The sequence below is a fragment of the Sus scrofa genome, chromosome 14 (assembly GCF_054392235.1).
Source record: "Sus scrofa isolate SSC_HxYL_T2T_F1_AM1 chromosome 14, Sscrofa_HxYL_maternal_Yorkshire_Landrace_v2.0, whole genome shotgun sequence".
Classification (NCBI taxonomy): domain Eukaryota; kingdom Metazoa; phylum Chordata; class Mammalia; order Artiodactyla; family Suidae; genus Sus; species Sus scrofa.
Window position 1 is genome coordinate 99059467 of NC_139396.1, and position 15326 is coordinate 99074792.

The following is a 15326-nucleotide window of genomic DNA, read 5'->3' on the forward strand; positions in this document are numbered from 1 at the left end:
CGTATAAATCTTTCGCCTTTTAATATATTTCATATTACCCTCAAAAGGGCAAAGGTTTAGTGTGCCTACCTTACACAAAGAAAATAAACTTTTTTTTTTTTTGGATTCCTCAGGATGTTCTATTTTTGTTTTAGGATTTCAAACTATAGACTAAAGCAAAGGCTTTTGAATCAGACCTCCCTGGGTTAAAGGCATGTGCTTCCCTCCTTTGATCATTTATTAGAGAATTTCCTTAAAAAGCACCTCCTTTACAAATTTTCCTCTTTCAAATTGGAAGACAGCTGCAACTTTTCTGTTATCCTACATACAGCCCTCAGATTTTCTGTTCATGCTAATCCATTTTCAAAGTGCTTTCCTATTTTACAAATGAGAAAATGGAAGCCTGAGTGAAACAGTTGAGGAAATGAAGTATGAACCCAGAGCAGCTGGGTGCAAATTCATTGTTATTTGACTTTATTGTGTGCTTTTCTCTGCTTATGCATGCTTAAAATAATGATAAATAATAATGTTTAATATGTATTCTGTCAGCATGTTACCTACTTTAACTCATTCAATCCCACAGCAACCCTACAAGGAAGACACTATAATTATATCCATTTTATCAAGGAGAAAACAGGTATAGAGAGGTTAAGTAACTTGATCTGGGTCACCTATCTAGTAAATGATGGGGTTAGGATTTAAAAACAGTCTGATTCTAAGTCTGTACTTAGAATTTAATTACCATACTAAATTTATCAACTTTATGCAATTTATCCAAAAGCCCTAGTGAACTCTAGGGTAGTTCTCAACCAGGGGAAATATTGTCCCCCAGGGAACATTTTGGCGATGGCTGTAGACATACTTGGTGGAGAGTGCTAATGGCACCAGGTAGGTGGGATTTAGGAATGATGCTAAACATTGTACTATGCACAGGAAGCCCCCTACAACAAAGAATTATCTAGACAAAATTGACAATAGTGTGAGATTGAAAAAAAAAATTTTGGTTCTAGGGTGAGCAGCTGACAAGTCTAGCCTCTCTTTCTCAAATATCCTTTTTTTTTTTTTTGGTCTTTTTAGGGTCACACCCTCTGCATATGGAGGGTCCCAGGCTAGGGGTTGAATCAGAGCTGTAGCTGCTGGCCTATACCACAGCTACAGCAATGCCGAACATGAGCCGCATCTGTGATCTATATTACAGCTCAAATCAATGTTAGATCCTTAACCCACTGAGCAAGGCCAGAGATTGAACTTGCATCCTAGTTTTTCAGTGTGCAGCAGTTACTGAAGTTGCAAAGAATAAGCTGGCTCTATCATGTTTTCTTCTTACTGAGTTACAGAACAGAAGAGGACATTGAGTGCCAGGCATTATACTAGGAGCTTTATATATACTATCTCATTTAATCCTTCCAGCAACCTGTGAAGTATGAGTAATTATCCTTGTGTTACAGATGAGGTATTTAGGGTTAAAAGAAGTTGAGAGAAACATTTTTTGGTAAATGCTCCCTAGATGAAGATGTTCCATGACAACTACCTATATTTAGATCCACTTAATTTTCTTTTCTCTCCTTTGAAAAATATTGTCCAAGTTCATTTCTTTAGCAGTCATTTTTAAGGGGACTGTGTTTTTTCAGTCAGTCTTTCAAGCCTTCTATTCTAGGCATGGTGCTAAAAATTAGGTACATATGGAGAGAGACCTAAGACCCAGGTATCATTCTCCAGGTGGAAGATGAATGGGGTTTGGGAAAATGATACCAGAGCATTCTGAAAGATGACAAAGAGCTAACTGGGTGTGAAATCAGGTGTCTGGCTTTATAGAAAAGTTTGTTTGGAGGTAGAAATGGGAGAGAGCTGCCTCTGTTTGGGAACTACATTTGTTTGGTCGGACTGAAGCGAGTGTAGGGTCCAGGCTTTGAGCTGGTCACCTTCGCATGTATCATCTTTCTGTTTCTCTGTGCTTCAGCTCTCAAACCCTAATTTTAACTGTCTGCTACATATCTCCTTCTGAGTGTGTTGCTGACACTTCGAAGTCATATGTATTAAACTAAATCCATCTACTATCCTAAGTCTACACCTTCTGTGGTCCCTATGTCTGTTAATGGCACCACTAACTTCTCTTACTCCAAAGTTTGGAATCTAGATACTCGATTCATTTTCCCTCTGCATGTAGTGTAGTTATCAAAGTTAATCTTTTCTTCTTCAGCAACATCTGATAAATTCCTTTTCTTTTCCCTCGCTGCTGCCACAACTCAAGTTTAGACTTCATTTTGCTTAGACTTTATATTGGCTTTCTAACCAGTCTCTCCACCTCCAGTCTCAAGTTCTATCTAATCATCGTTAATCATAGCTCTAGTTATTTATCACAGCAAATATTTGTAAGCTGTAACGGTGTTAGAAATGGTTGAATTTGAAGAGCCCACTTCTTAACTCTCTCTGAGTCAGCAGTTATGCATTTTTCTGGGTCATGAATTTTAATCTCTATTAAAAAGGAAAAACTGCAGTTCTCCAATCAGCAAATGTTGAGCTTTTCTCAAATTATTGATTCCCAACCATTTTACTTTCTTTTTTTTTGCTTTTTAGAGCCGCACTCACGTCATATGGAGGTTCCCAGGCTAGGGGTCTAATCAGTGCTATAGCTGCTGTCCTATGCCACAGCCACAGCAACGAGGTATCCAAGCTGTGTCTGCGACCTACACCACAGCTCACAGCAACACCGGATCCTTAACCCCCTGAGTGAGGCCACGGATCAAACCTGCAACCTCATAGTTCCTAGTCTGATTCATTTCCACTGAGCCACGATAGGAACCCTTTTTTTTTTTTTTTCATTTTAATTTCATAGACTCCTTTTAGTCTTTCCTTCTGTCTTCTATCTCACTAAGGCCTCTGATTTAAAATTGTGTAGTAAATCTAGGAAGAAAAGTCTGTATCTTAGTTTACCAAGCGTCAGTTTCAGTAGCCTCTTTAAAAGAAAGAAAAAATATATATATATATTTGTTTCAGAAAATTCTCTGGAGATTATTTTTTATGACACTCTTCCCAGAGTGGTTTGTTGTAAGGATTAGATGAGGAAAATGTATGCATTCCAGAAAAGAGAAAGGATGACTGATCCTGTGTCTTTACTGTGTTGCTCTGTGCTTATTCCTTAGGAGCTATTCAGTTAATTTCTGTTGAATGTGATTATCAGCACAGCATAGTGGATTGATAACCTTCACTTTTCTAGATCTCTCTTTTTTTTTTTTTTTTTTTTTTTGTCTTTTTAGGGCCACACCCATGGCATATGGAGGTTCCCAGGCTAGGGGTTGAATCAGAGCTGTAGCCACTGGCCTACGCCAGAGCCACAGTAACGCAGGATCCAAGCCTCATCTGCGACCTACACCACAGCTCACGGCAACACCGGATCCTTAACCCGCTGAGTGTGGCCAGGGATTGGACCTTTGTCCTCATGGATACTAGTCAGATTCATTTCTGCTGAGCTACGATGGGAACTCCTAGACCTTGTTTTTATTTTTTTATTTTTTTTTGTCTTTTGTCTTTTTGTTGTTGTTGTTGTTGTTGCTATTTCTTGTGCCGCTCCCGCGGCATATGGAGATTCCCAGGCTAGGGGTTGAATCAGAGCTGTAGCCACCGGCCTACGCCAGAGCCACAGCAACGCGGGATCCGAGCCGCATCTGCAACCTACACCACAGCTCACGGCAACGCCGGATCGTTAACCCACTGAGCAAGGGCAGGGACTGAACCCGCAACCTCATGGTTCCTAGTCGGATTCGTTAACCACTGCGCCACGACGGGAACTCCTAGACCTTGTTTTTAATACTTTAATACTTCCGTTGAAAAAATGGAAGTCTCCTGAGGTACTTGTATGATTCCTTAATAAGATCCTTTCCGGGGCATTATATACTAGTGCAGAGAGAAGGTGGAGAAGAAACAATGTCAGGGGACAGCCTGCAAGGATGGTCCTGGGTGTCTAGAGGCAAATATCTTTTGCTCGGAGCCCAGGGGAAGTAGACAGGGCTCTAGATAAAAAGGCATAGAAAACTATGTTTCTGATTTTAGGTGTAGACCTAAACTGAATAACCCCAAGTAGAACATGAGGCCAGTATACTACTTTCCACCTAGAATGTGCCTATACTTCCCTTCCATTGATTAAAATCCTGCTTGTAGGAGTTCCCATTGTGGCTCAGTGGTTAACAAATCTGACTAGGAACCGTGAGGCTGCAGGTTCAATTCCTGGCCTCGCTCAGGGGGTTAAGGATCTGGTGTTGCTGTGAGCTGTGGTGTAGGTTGTAGACGTGGCTTGGATCCCATGTTGCTGTGTCTCTGGTGTAGGCTGGTGGCTACAGCTCCGATTCGACCCCTAGCCTGGGAACCTCCATATGCTGCGGGAGTGGCCCTAGAAAAGGGAAAAAGAGAAAAAAAAAAAAAAAAAAAAGTCCTGTTTGTATGCAAAATGTTTACAGTAAAGTGGGAAAAAAAATAAGGAAGAGAATGAAAGTTATAGGCAGTAGAGCAGTAGTTAAGAGCATGGTCTCCAGAATCACATCTTTGGTTTGGCTGTTGGTCTTTATTGGCTGGTAATCTTGGGAAGATTGTTTACTGGCCCCATGACACTATTTTCTCACCTTTGAAATGGGTGTAATAAAAGTACCTACCTCAAAAGATTGTTGGGAGAATTTCATGAAGAAATAAATATAAAATTGGCTATTTATTCTGCTTTGGCTTCCTATCCTGCTCCAAACACAGCAATTACAAATTTAAAAAGAACAAGAAAAGATACAGGTATACCTAAGAACAGTATAAACATCTCCAGGGACTAAAATGGAAAGGAAACATGCAGTTAGACTCTGGGTTCAGGAACAGGTGGAAATAACTTTTACACAGGGGAACTAGAGTCAGATAATCTGATGAAACTTGGAATGGGCTTTTGTTGGATAAAAAAAAGGCTAAAAGCATCGGTTTCTGGCTGTAGCTTTAAAAAGCTTTGGACCTGAAGTGGCAACACAGAAGTGGTTGAACTGCCAGATAGGTCAGAACTGGGAACTGTAATTTCTCCACCATCACCTGGTACAAGAGCACCATACTTGGAAAAAAGAAGGGAAAGTCTGAGCCTGTGAACAAATGAGGAAGACTATTACTTAGACAATAAACACAACCATAGGAGATAAACCCTCACTTAAAATCTAATGGAATTATTAGAGCAATTTCAAAATGACTTTATTTTAAATATTCAAAAAAGATAAACAAAGTAATAGTAGAATAAAATTTAAAAAAAAATGAGTTCCCTGGTGATCTAGCAGTTAGGGTTTGGTATTGTCACTGCTGTGGCTCCAGTTTGATCCCTGGCCTGGGAACTTCTGCATGCCATGGCATGGCCAAAAATTTTTAAAAAAATTAAAGAAGTAATAGTCATTGAAGTTCTTGTTGTGGCTCAGTGGTTGATGAACCAGACTAGTAACCATGAGGTTGTGGGTTCAATCCCTGGTCTTGCTCAGTGGGTTAGGGATCTGGTGTTGCTGTGAGCTGTGGTGTAGGTCGCAGATGCGGCTCGGATCCTGCGTTGCTGTGGCTCTGGAGTAGGCCAGCAGCTACAGCTCTGATTCGCCCCCAGCCTCATAACCTCCACATACCACTAGTGTGGCCCTAAAAAGACACACACAGAAAAGTAATAGTCAGCATAATAGGCTAGCAGCGGCAGCTCTGATTCAACCTCAAGCCTGAGAACTTTCATATGCTGTAGGTATGGCCTTAAAAAAAAAAGTGTATGTTCCTGTCATGGTTCAGCAGAAACAAATCTTACTAGCATCCTTGAGGACACAGGTTCGATCCCTGGCCTTGCTCAGTGGGTTCAGGATCTGGCATTGTAGTGAGCTGTGGTGTAGGTCGAAGACACAGCTTGGATCCCTCATTGCTGTGGCTGTGGCATAGGCTAGCAGCTATAGCTCCAGTTCAGTCCCTAACTGGGAACCTCCACATGCTGTAGGTGTGGCCCCAAAAAGGCCCCACCCCCCAAAATTTGAGAGACCCTAACTGACGTCTAACTGGGAGTTCCAAAAAGAGGAAAGAGTGTGAATGGTGGAGATGCTACGTTAGAAGGAATGATGACTGAGAATTTTCTAGAATTTAAGAAAGATCAAAATCCTCAGTTTGAAAGTGCATAGCAAGATGAAAACAAAAACTTGGAGTGCCCATTGTGGCTCAGTGGGTTAAGGATCTGTTGTTGCTGCAAGCTGCAATGTAGATCTCAGATGTGGCTCGGGTCTGGTATTGCCCTGGCTGTGGTGTAGGACTTCAACTTCAGTTCTGATTTAACCCCTAGCCTGGGAACTTCCATGTGCCTCAGGTGCAGCTGTAAAAAGAAAAAAACAAAAAGACTTACTCTAAAACTATAGAGATTTTTTTTAACTCTCTTGGCCATGCCTGTGTCATGCAAAAGTTCCCAGGATCTAACCCTAGCCACAGCAACAACCCTGGCCACAGAAACAACCTAAGCAGCTGCAGTAATCATACTGGATCCTTAACCCACTGAGCCATTAGGGAACTCCAAGAAATATTGATCCTAGTTATTAATGTGTCTAGAAAGAATCTGAAGATTTAGACACCAAAAATTTAGTAGTAGTTATCACTAGGTTGAAGGATTGTGGGTTATTGTTATTTTATTTTTTTTATTACACTGAGCACATTTATTAGGACTATTTTAAGCTGGAGGAACTTTTTTTTTTTTTTTTTTTTTGCTATTTTCGGGCCGCACCTGTGGCATACGGAGGTTCCTAGGCTATGGGTCAAATTGGAGCTACAGCTGCCAGCCTACGCCATAGCCACAGTGACACAGGATCAGAGCCTCGTCTGTGACTTCCACTACATAGCTCATGGCCATGCCAGATCCTTAACCCACTGAGCAAGGACAGGGAACGAACCCATGTCCTCATGGATCCTGGTTGGGTTTGTTAACTACTGAGCCATGAAGGGAACTCCTAAGCTGGAGAGACTTGATGTGCACTTGAATACATATTTTGGCCAAGTGCTGAGTGGCTGAATATTACCATTACAGAGTGGACCTCTAGGATACTGAGTAAATCTGAAAGTTTGTAAAATAAGTATTATGGTTGTACTATAGGTTGTAATCTTTTCATCTATATTTCTGAAATACCAGAAGCTCTGAAAACTGAAAGTTTTTTTTTTTTTAAGTTTGAGATAAATTAATTTGGCAGCAAAATTTGAATGAATATGAAGCGCACTGTAGTATTAGTTGTTCTGACACAAATGTATATGTTTTGCTATAGAAGTATTAGTCTGTTTGTTAGTGGTATGCTACATGAAAGCTTCCTGAGTGGTTTATAAAATACATAATACATACAATGTAATACCTTGCTGAAATTCATAAATTTCTGAATACCATAAAATTCTGGGCTCCAAGTGTGTCTTGCCCCAAGGATTAATAAAAGGATTGAGGTCCTTTGTTAAAAATTTAAATAGTTTTTAAATGATTGCTTTGTGCAGAAACAGCAATTTCTTGTCAGGATCACTTGCTAGAATTTTCCTACAGTACCCATCTACATGTCTATGATACAACATAGATTATTTTGAATGTCTTGTTTGGCTAGTTCTGGCGTGATACTGGTGTGTTTATGTCATTGAGTCATTAGGCTTTTCCTCTTTAATAGTAACTGAGTAAGGTAAAGGCTTCTCTTCAGTTTTTGGACTTCAAGATTTGGAAGGCTTATTTATTTCATTGAAGTGGTCTCACAAACTGAAGTGTCACATACTGCTTAAAGAAGATACTTTTTGAATATTTTCCAAAGCAGATTTAAAGTTGTTGCCCTTACTTATATGTTTTATTTCTGATGTTTTTATTTGTGCTTGTTTTTGCTTGTGCCCTCAGATGATTTCTTTAAAAATGTATTCATCTAGAAAACAATGTAATTAATTAGTTTTCAACCTAAGAACATCTGAGTTTCTGTTTGCATTTTGGCTTTCATTGAATGCATGCTGATTTCAGCATCTTCTGTGGAATAAGAAATTATGTACAGCTATTACCATGTAAGAACTCTTACCTTCTCAAGGCACAGGATCTCTCTATTTCATCAGCAAGTCACATTTAGTTTTTAGTAAGCTCTCCTACATTGCTATGTTAGCTGCATATACAGGAGTATAGATAATGAAAGTAGGCTCTGTGATCACTGATCCACTCACAAAATTAGGTATTATCAGAAACGATATTGAAGGAGTTATTTGGCTTTTTGCATTCTAGAAGCTGCGGTTTGACTTTGATACATTCCTGAGTAACATTCCTGAGTAGAACCATTTATAAGTCTCTAAGAGACTCAGTTCACTAACAGAGCAGAAAGTCTAGCCAAATATGACTCATTCTAGGATCTCTTGCCTCTATTGTCCTTTGATACTGAATTTATTTTTCACATGTCATCTTTTTTTTTTTTTTCAGGGCCATACCTGTGGCATATGGAGGTTCCCAGGATAGGGCTTGAATCGGAGCTACAGCTCCCGGCCTACACCACAGCCACAACAACGTGGGATCCATGCTGCATCTGGGACCTACACTACAGCTCATGGCAGCACTGGATCCTTAACCCACTGATCGAGGCCAGGGATTGAACCCTCATCCTCATGGTTCCTTGTTGGGTTCTTTTCCGCTGCACCATGACGGGAACTCCTCACATGTCATCTGAATGTAACAAGAGCGATGGCGTTTTGCATGCCATCACCAAAAATCTCATGAGCCAGAAGGCAGAGACTTTCCATGTCCATGTGTCAGTTTTGAGAATACTCTGGTCCTGACTGGGTTAAATACCAAACATTGAACCAGTTACTGTACCAGTGTAATTGTGATTACGCTGGGATTTTGGCCAGCCTTGGATATATTCTCACACCTCATCCTGTGTGTGTGTTTGTGTGTTGGATGAATGTTGAGAAGAACGTTCTAATCAACAACTGCACCAGTACCTTATAGAGTAAAGGAGGAGGTATTCTTTCAGATAGGGAAAAATTCATTATAGCACATATAGAAAATATTTATGAAAATAAACAATCTCTCTCACTGAAAACCTCATTCTCCAAGGTCCAGCCAAAGCCTGTCTTCCCAATAAAACTTTCCTAGTTACTGATCCTGGAAATGGCTCATTCTCTGGTTGTTTGTGCTTTATACTTTGCATTATTGCTGTACACAGTATGTGCATGTTTTATCTTGTCTACAGATACTTGAAGTCAGGAAACTAGTTAAATAACTCAGTGCCTTATAACTCATTACTTCATTGCAACATAACAGGCGCTGAATTTTTGTTGAATGAATTCATTAGTTCTTTAAAGATGTTTTAAGGTTATATTTGTAGTCCTCAGTGGTACAAGATGGATTCACTTTTTTCTTGTTACATGGAACAAGCTTGTGTGTGAAATAAATCCAATACTGGAGGACAGAGGCCAAGAGATTCACTCCTATATTGTATTTCTATTCTTTCTGGTGACTATAGTGAGCTTTGACTGTAATCATTTCTTGCATTTGTCCATTTGGAAAATTCCCTCAGAATAAATGTATTTTTCTTGCAAATATAGAGTAAATATTTATTAAGGCCCTGTGGTCAGTGTTTACTTTCTTAAAAAAAAAATATAGTAGATGGAAGTTCCCTTGTGGCACAGCGAGTTAAGGATCTGGTTTTGCCACAGTTGTGGTGCAGGTTGCAACTGCAGCACGGGTTTGATCCCTGACCCTGGAACTTCCACATGCTGAAAGTGTGGCCAAAGAAAAAAAAGAAAAAAAATATATAGTAGAATTGTTTATTTGGTGGAGAAATACGTTTTCTGGGGGTTCCCTGGTGGCCTAGTGTTTAAGGATATGGCATCATTGCTGTGGCTCAGGTTTGATCGCTAGTCTGGGAACTTCTGAATGCTGAAGGCCTGGCCAAAAAATAATTTTTTTTTTTTTTTTTTTGTTTTTTGTTTTTTGAGGGCCGCACCTGTGGCATATGGAGGTTCCCAGGCTAGGGGTCTAATTGGAGCTTTAGCCGCTGGCCTACACCAGAGCCACAGCAACGCCAGATCCGAGCCACGTCTGCGACCTATACCACAGCTTATGGCAACTCGGGATCCTTAACCCACTGAGCAAGGCCAGGGATCAAACCTGCAACCTCCTGGTTCCTAGTTGGATTCGTTTCTGCTGCGCCATGACGGGAAATCTTTTTTCTGAAAGAATGAATTTTGTGTGAAGAACTCAGTGACCTATCAGAATTATCAGTTTTTAGCCTCTGAGTTAGCAGATCCTTAATTAGTTAAGATTATTTGCAATGTAATTAGAACTCCAAAAGCACTAAAGATCAGTGCTGTTCTCAGTTTCATAGCATGTTATGTAACAATGTACTGTGTAACCAACAGATTATACCACAAAATGGTTTTTTAAAAAATTTGTCTCTGGAATTCCCTCATGGCTCAGCAGGTTAGGGATCTGGCATTGTCACTGCTGTAGCTCTGCTTACAGCTGTGGTAGGCTTTGATTCCTGTCCCCAGGAACTTTTGCATGCTGTGTGTATGGCCAAAAAAAAATTTTTTTTTGCCCCTATTGACTCATGCAGGAGGGGTCACTGGAAAGCAAAATATAGTAAAAGAATCAAAATCAGATGTCTTAGGTTTCTCAAATTCCTTTAAGCTTGTTATAGCAAAATAAACAGTTTTACTCTCAGTGCCCTTGAGCTGAAGTCTGAAAAGCCATACTGGTGGTTTTTTTTTTTTTTTTTTTTTTTTTTGTCTTGCCTTTTCTAGGGCCGCACCCGCAGCATATGGAGGTTCCCAGGCTAGGGGTCGAATCGGAGCTGTAGCCACCAGCCTACGCCAGAGCCACAGCAATGCGGGATTCAAGCCGTGTCTGCAACCTATACCACAGCTCACGGCAACACCGGATCCTTAACCCACTGAGCAAGGCCAGGGATCCAGCCCACAACCTCATGGTTCCTAGTCAGATTTGTTAACCACTGAGCCATGACGGGAACTCCAAGTGATACTGTTTTTGAGTAAACAAGTTGAAATACAAGAAAATTATCTTCTTTAAAAACAAACAGTTCTGTGTTGTCTTTGAAGTTAACCTCATTAGAGATTTGAACATTTTCTTGTTTTATAGGCATAACTGAGGAAATCTTAGTTTCCTCCTAAAATAGAGTTTTCAGAAATTGTTCTTCCTAAGCTGAGTTGAGACCTTAGTTATCGTTTTTAGTTCTTAGTTTTGATGAAGAGTAAAGCTGTTAAGCTGTAGAAGTGATGCAGATTTACACCTTTGGTTCTGTGTCTGTTCTTTACATACTCAAGTTGAACTGATTACATTTTAGCATGGGATAGCATGTTGATCATATTAAAGTTTGCTGATGATTCTACATTATCTTGTTTGTTTTACCTAGCACTTGCTTATACAAATGTATGGAACTGTATTTTTTAGATCTGAAATATTATAATAAAACATGGTTACATTATTAAGTAGTACTAAATGTTTAGTATTAAAAATAGTATTTAGTAAAAAAGTCGAAAATATATATTTTTTGAAGATAGGATTAGTTCTTCTCTACATGGTATTTTGACTTCTTTGGGTATATTCATCCCTATGTTTGAAGGTGTTCTATAGAGAAATATATAAATTTCTAGACTTACACTCTCAGATGCTTAGAACTGGGAGGGATGTTAAGTTATCTTTGCCCAGCCTCCTGCATGAATTAGACAGGAATCCATTCTTTAGACTTCTCTTCCTCCATTTGTGTAGCATTCCGTCCCTAGATTCAGCACAAATAAGGGAAAGAGAGTACATTTTTCCACTTATGGAAAACACGCACGTACGCGCGCACACACACACACACACACACACACACACACACACACACACACACACACACACCCTTTGACTTCAGTTCTATGTGAAGCTTGGATAAACTACATTCCTGAGAAAACTTGTTAGTATTCCGTAGATAGGAAGTCAGATTCAGTGATCTTTAAATGATTTCTTGTTGGCCAAGATGTTGCTTCTTTATACACAAAAAACAGCTTTAAAGCAGACTCTCCCAGCTTTTCCCTATTTATTTTATTTTATTTTATTTTTTTGTCTTTTTGTCTTTTTAGGGCCATACCCACGGCATATGGAGGTTCTCATGCTAGGGGTCTAATCAGCTGTAGCCGCTGGCCTACGCCACAGCCACAGCAATGCAGGATCCAAGCCGCGTCTGCTACCTACACCACAGCTCACGGCAATGCCGGATCCTTAACCCACTGAGCAAGGCCAGGGATCAAACTTTTTCGAGAAAAGGGAACTCTGCTTTTTCCTTTTTAGAAGCAACTTTGGTATATAGAAAGTCTGCTTGGGAATGCTGATGGGAGTAGAAGTGGGAGCAGATGGAGGAGATGGTAAGAGTGCAAATCCTCAGGTAGGGTAGGGTCTCCTAGAGCTTTAGTTTCTTGCAAATCATGGAGTTAAAGTTTGGAAACAACAGCAAATCTCAGTATTAGCCAGATGTGGCTTTGAAATCATAGTTTACAATTTCATGTGATTTTTGAAAACTCTTTGAACATGTTTTAGACTCTTCAGATTTTTAGTGCCTGAGGAGGTACTTAAAATCAGAGTCTGATATTTACGTTGTGCAATTTAGAGAGCTGAAACCCAGAGCGGTGAAGTCCTATCAGTCAGGTTGCATAGCTAGCTATTTAATGCTATAAAGTATCTGAGGTGAAATTTGATCCCAAGTTTTATAAGTTCTCATTGTCTTACTTTCCAAGACAAGAAATAAAGTATCAGTTTTTCTTTTAAAGATAAGAATAATGTATTTAAAGAATGTGTCAAGCACTTTCACTTAGCTTTTCTTACTGATCCTCTCAAGAAGGCTACCAAGTAACTGCCTTCAGTTGAAGAAATAGACCCAGAGAAATTAAGCATCCTTAAGTATTAAGCTCTCATTTTGTATTCAGGTTGTCTGATTCACATTTCTTGCTGTTTATGTTACACTGAATATATAAATTGAGAACTTGTCAAAGTGAATACTGTATGTGCTAGATAAGCACACTTTTTTTTTTTTTTTTTTTTTTTGCTATTTCTTGGGCTACTCCCGCGGCATATGGAGGTTCCCAGGCTAGGGGCTGAATCGGAGCTGTAGCCACCGGCCTACGCCAGAGCCACAGCAACTCGGGATCCGAGCCCCGTCTGCAACCTACACCGCAGCTCACGGCAATGCCGGATCATTAACCCACTGAGCAAGGGCAGGGACCGAACCCGCAACCTCATGGTTCCTAGTCGGATTCGTTAACCACTGCGCCACGACAGGAACTCCCTAGATAAGCACACTATTTAAAGAAATTCTGTGGAAGTGTGTTTAGTGTTTAGTAACTTTGTTTAGATTTTTGTCTTTCACGTCCTCTTATTCACATACGTAGGTGTCCACCCCCCTCCCCTACCAAGAATAATTATTGCCTTGTGGGATATACTTAATTGTATGCTTTCCAAACGGATTAACTCGTTGAACTTGAATTTTGAGCAGGTTGTTTTTTCCATTAAAAGCCTTGGACAAACCAATTTTGCTGTTTGAGTTAAAATTTTTTAGTTATGACAACAATTTCTAGTATTTATTTACTTTCCAGGTTTTGTACTTTTCCCTGACAGTGATAATTTGAATCTTACGACTTATTAGTATTATTAATTATTATAGTAATATGGGCAACCATTACTGTTCAGAGAGTTTAATATGCCCAAGGTTATACAATAAGTGGCAGAGATAGGATTCAAACCTGAATCTGTCTTATTTTTAATAACTAGCTAAAATATTCAGGTATTGTATAAATAATAGGAATCAACAAGAATATGTGTGATAAACAACCCTTTGCTTCAAAAAATATTATATATGAAGCAATTATTAATAATCTTCTAAAAAGCTATTAATCTTTTAGTATTGTTAAAAATTTCAAATTTTATTAAAATATTCTACCAGTTCTGAGATGGCAGTGATGAGAATTCTTTTTCATTAAAAAGGACCCACAGGAGTTTGTTCTGTGGCACAGTGGGTTAAGGATCTGGCATTGCTGCAGCTGTGGCATAGGTTGCAGCTGCAGCTTGAATTTGATCCCTGGCCTGGGAACTTCCATATGCCATGGATGTGGCCAAACACAAACATAAAAAAGAACCTACAGACACACTCTTGGACCTAATACCAAAAAAAAAAAAAAAAAAAAAAAAAAAGCAACATTTTAAAAGAAATGATGAAATGTTCAGTTAGCCTATTTTAAGAATATGACTATAACATTTCATTAAATTTAACTGATAGTTAAAAACTTAAATTTCATAATGCTTCATAACCATAGGAAAAAGGAAGTGGGGGGAGGGAAATACAGATTTGTGGAAAGAAAAGGGGAGGTAAAAGGAAGTGATAAAAAAAGGAAAGGTTCAACTCAGCTATTTCTGATTTCTACAGAACTTCCAACATCTAATACCTCTGCTTTTCAGCTTTTCACTCAGCTCTAAGGTGTGTATGTGTGTTTGTGAGAAACTTGTTATGAACTGTAATACCCATGGGCTTTTAGCATGGTACAAAGAAAAAGAGCTTTGTGTTAGGAATCAGAACACCTGGGCCCTATTAAGGTTTCTGTTTAGATTTGTGTGTGCACCTGTGAGGTGAGTGGTATAAGACTGAAATGCTTTTCACACTAGATCATGAATCAATTTGGGTGTAGAACAAATAGTATTTATAAAAGGAGAATAGAAAATGTCAGTGCATTGAATATGGCAGGGATAAGTCTTGCTTTGTGAAACATTGTTTCAGTCATGTATATTTATAGAGTAATCCAAAATTTATTTTTCACAATGAGTTTGGTTTTCTATCCCAACATTTAGGGGCTTAAAAGAACAGCCATTTTATTAGAGTTCATGGTTTTGTGAGTCAGAAATTTAAATGTGGAGCAGCTGATTGATTCTTCTGCTCCATGTGGGACTGACCAGTTTCACTTGGAAGTATTTACCTGTTAATAGGTCTGGTCTGGAGAGTACAAGTTGTCTTTACTCCCTTTTCTGGTGCTTTGGTGAGGATGGCTAGAAAACTTGGCTCAAGCAGGTTCCTCTCCATGTGTTTTCTTTAGCTTGGTAGTTGGACTTCTTAGATAGTAGCCTAGGGCTCCAAGAGAGCAAGGCAGGACTGGCAGTCCTCTTAAAGGACTATGCAATCTGGCATAGCATCACTTCTACTATACTCTTGGTCAGAGGAGTCATGGGTTAGCCCAGATTCAAGGGGAGGGGACATAGACTCTTGTCTCTTAGCAACTGTGACCATTTTTAATCTGCCACAGTTATAGTAAAATAATTTTGAAAAGCATGACTGAATTATCTATTCAAACTT

General features: G+C 39.4%; 1 protein-coding gene across 5 annotated transcripts in view; it reads left to right on the plus strand.

Annotated features, from left to right (window-relative positions):
- The window catches only part of ADK (adenosine kinase), a 481834-nt gene that overhangs the window by 1079 nt on the left and 465429 nt on the right, over positions 1-15326 (plus strand). The gene's annotated exons all lie outside the window — the stretch shown is intronic.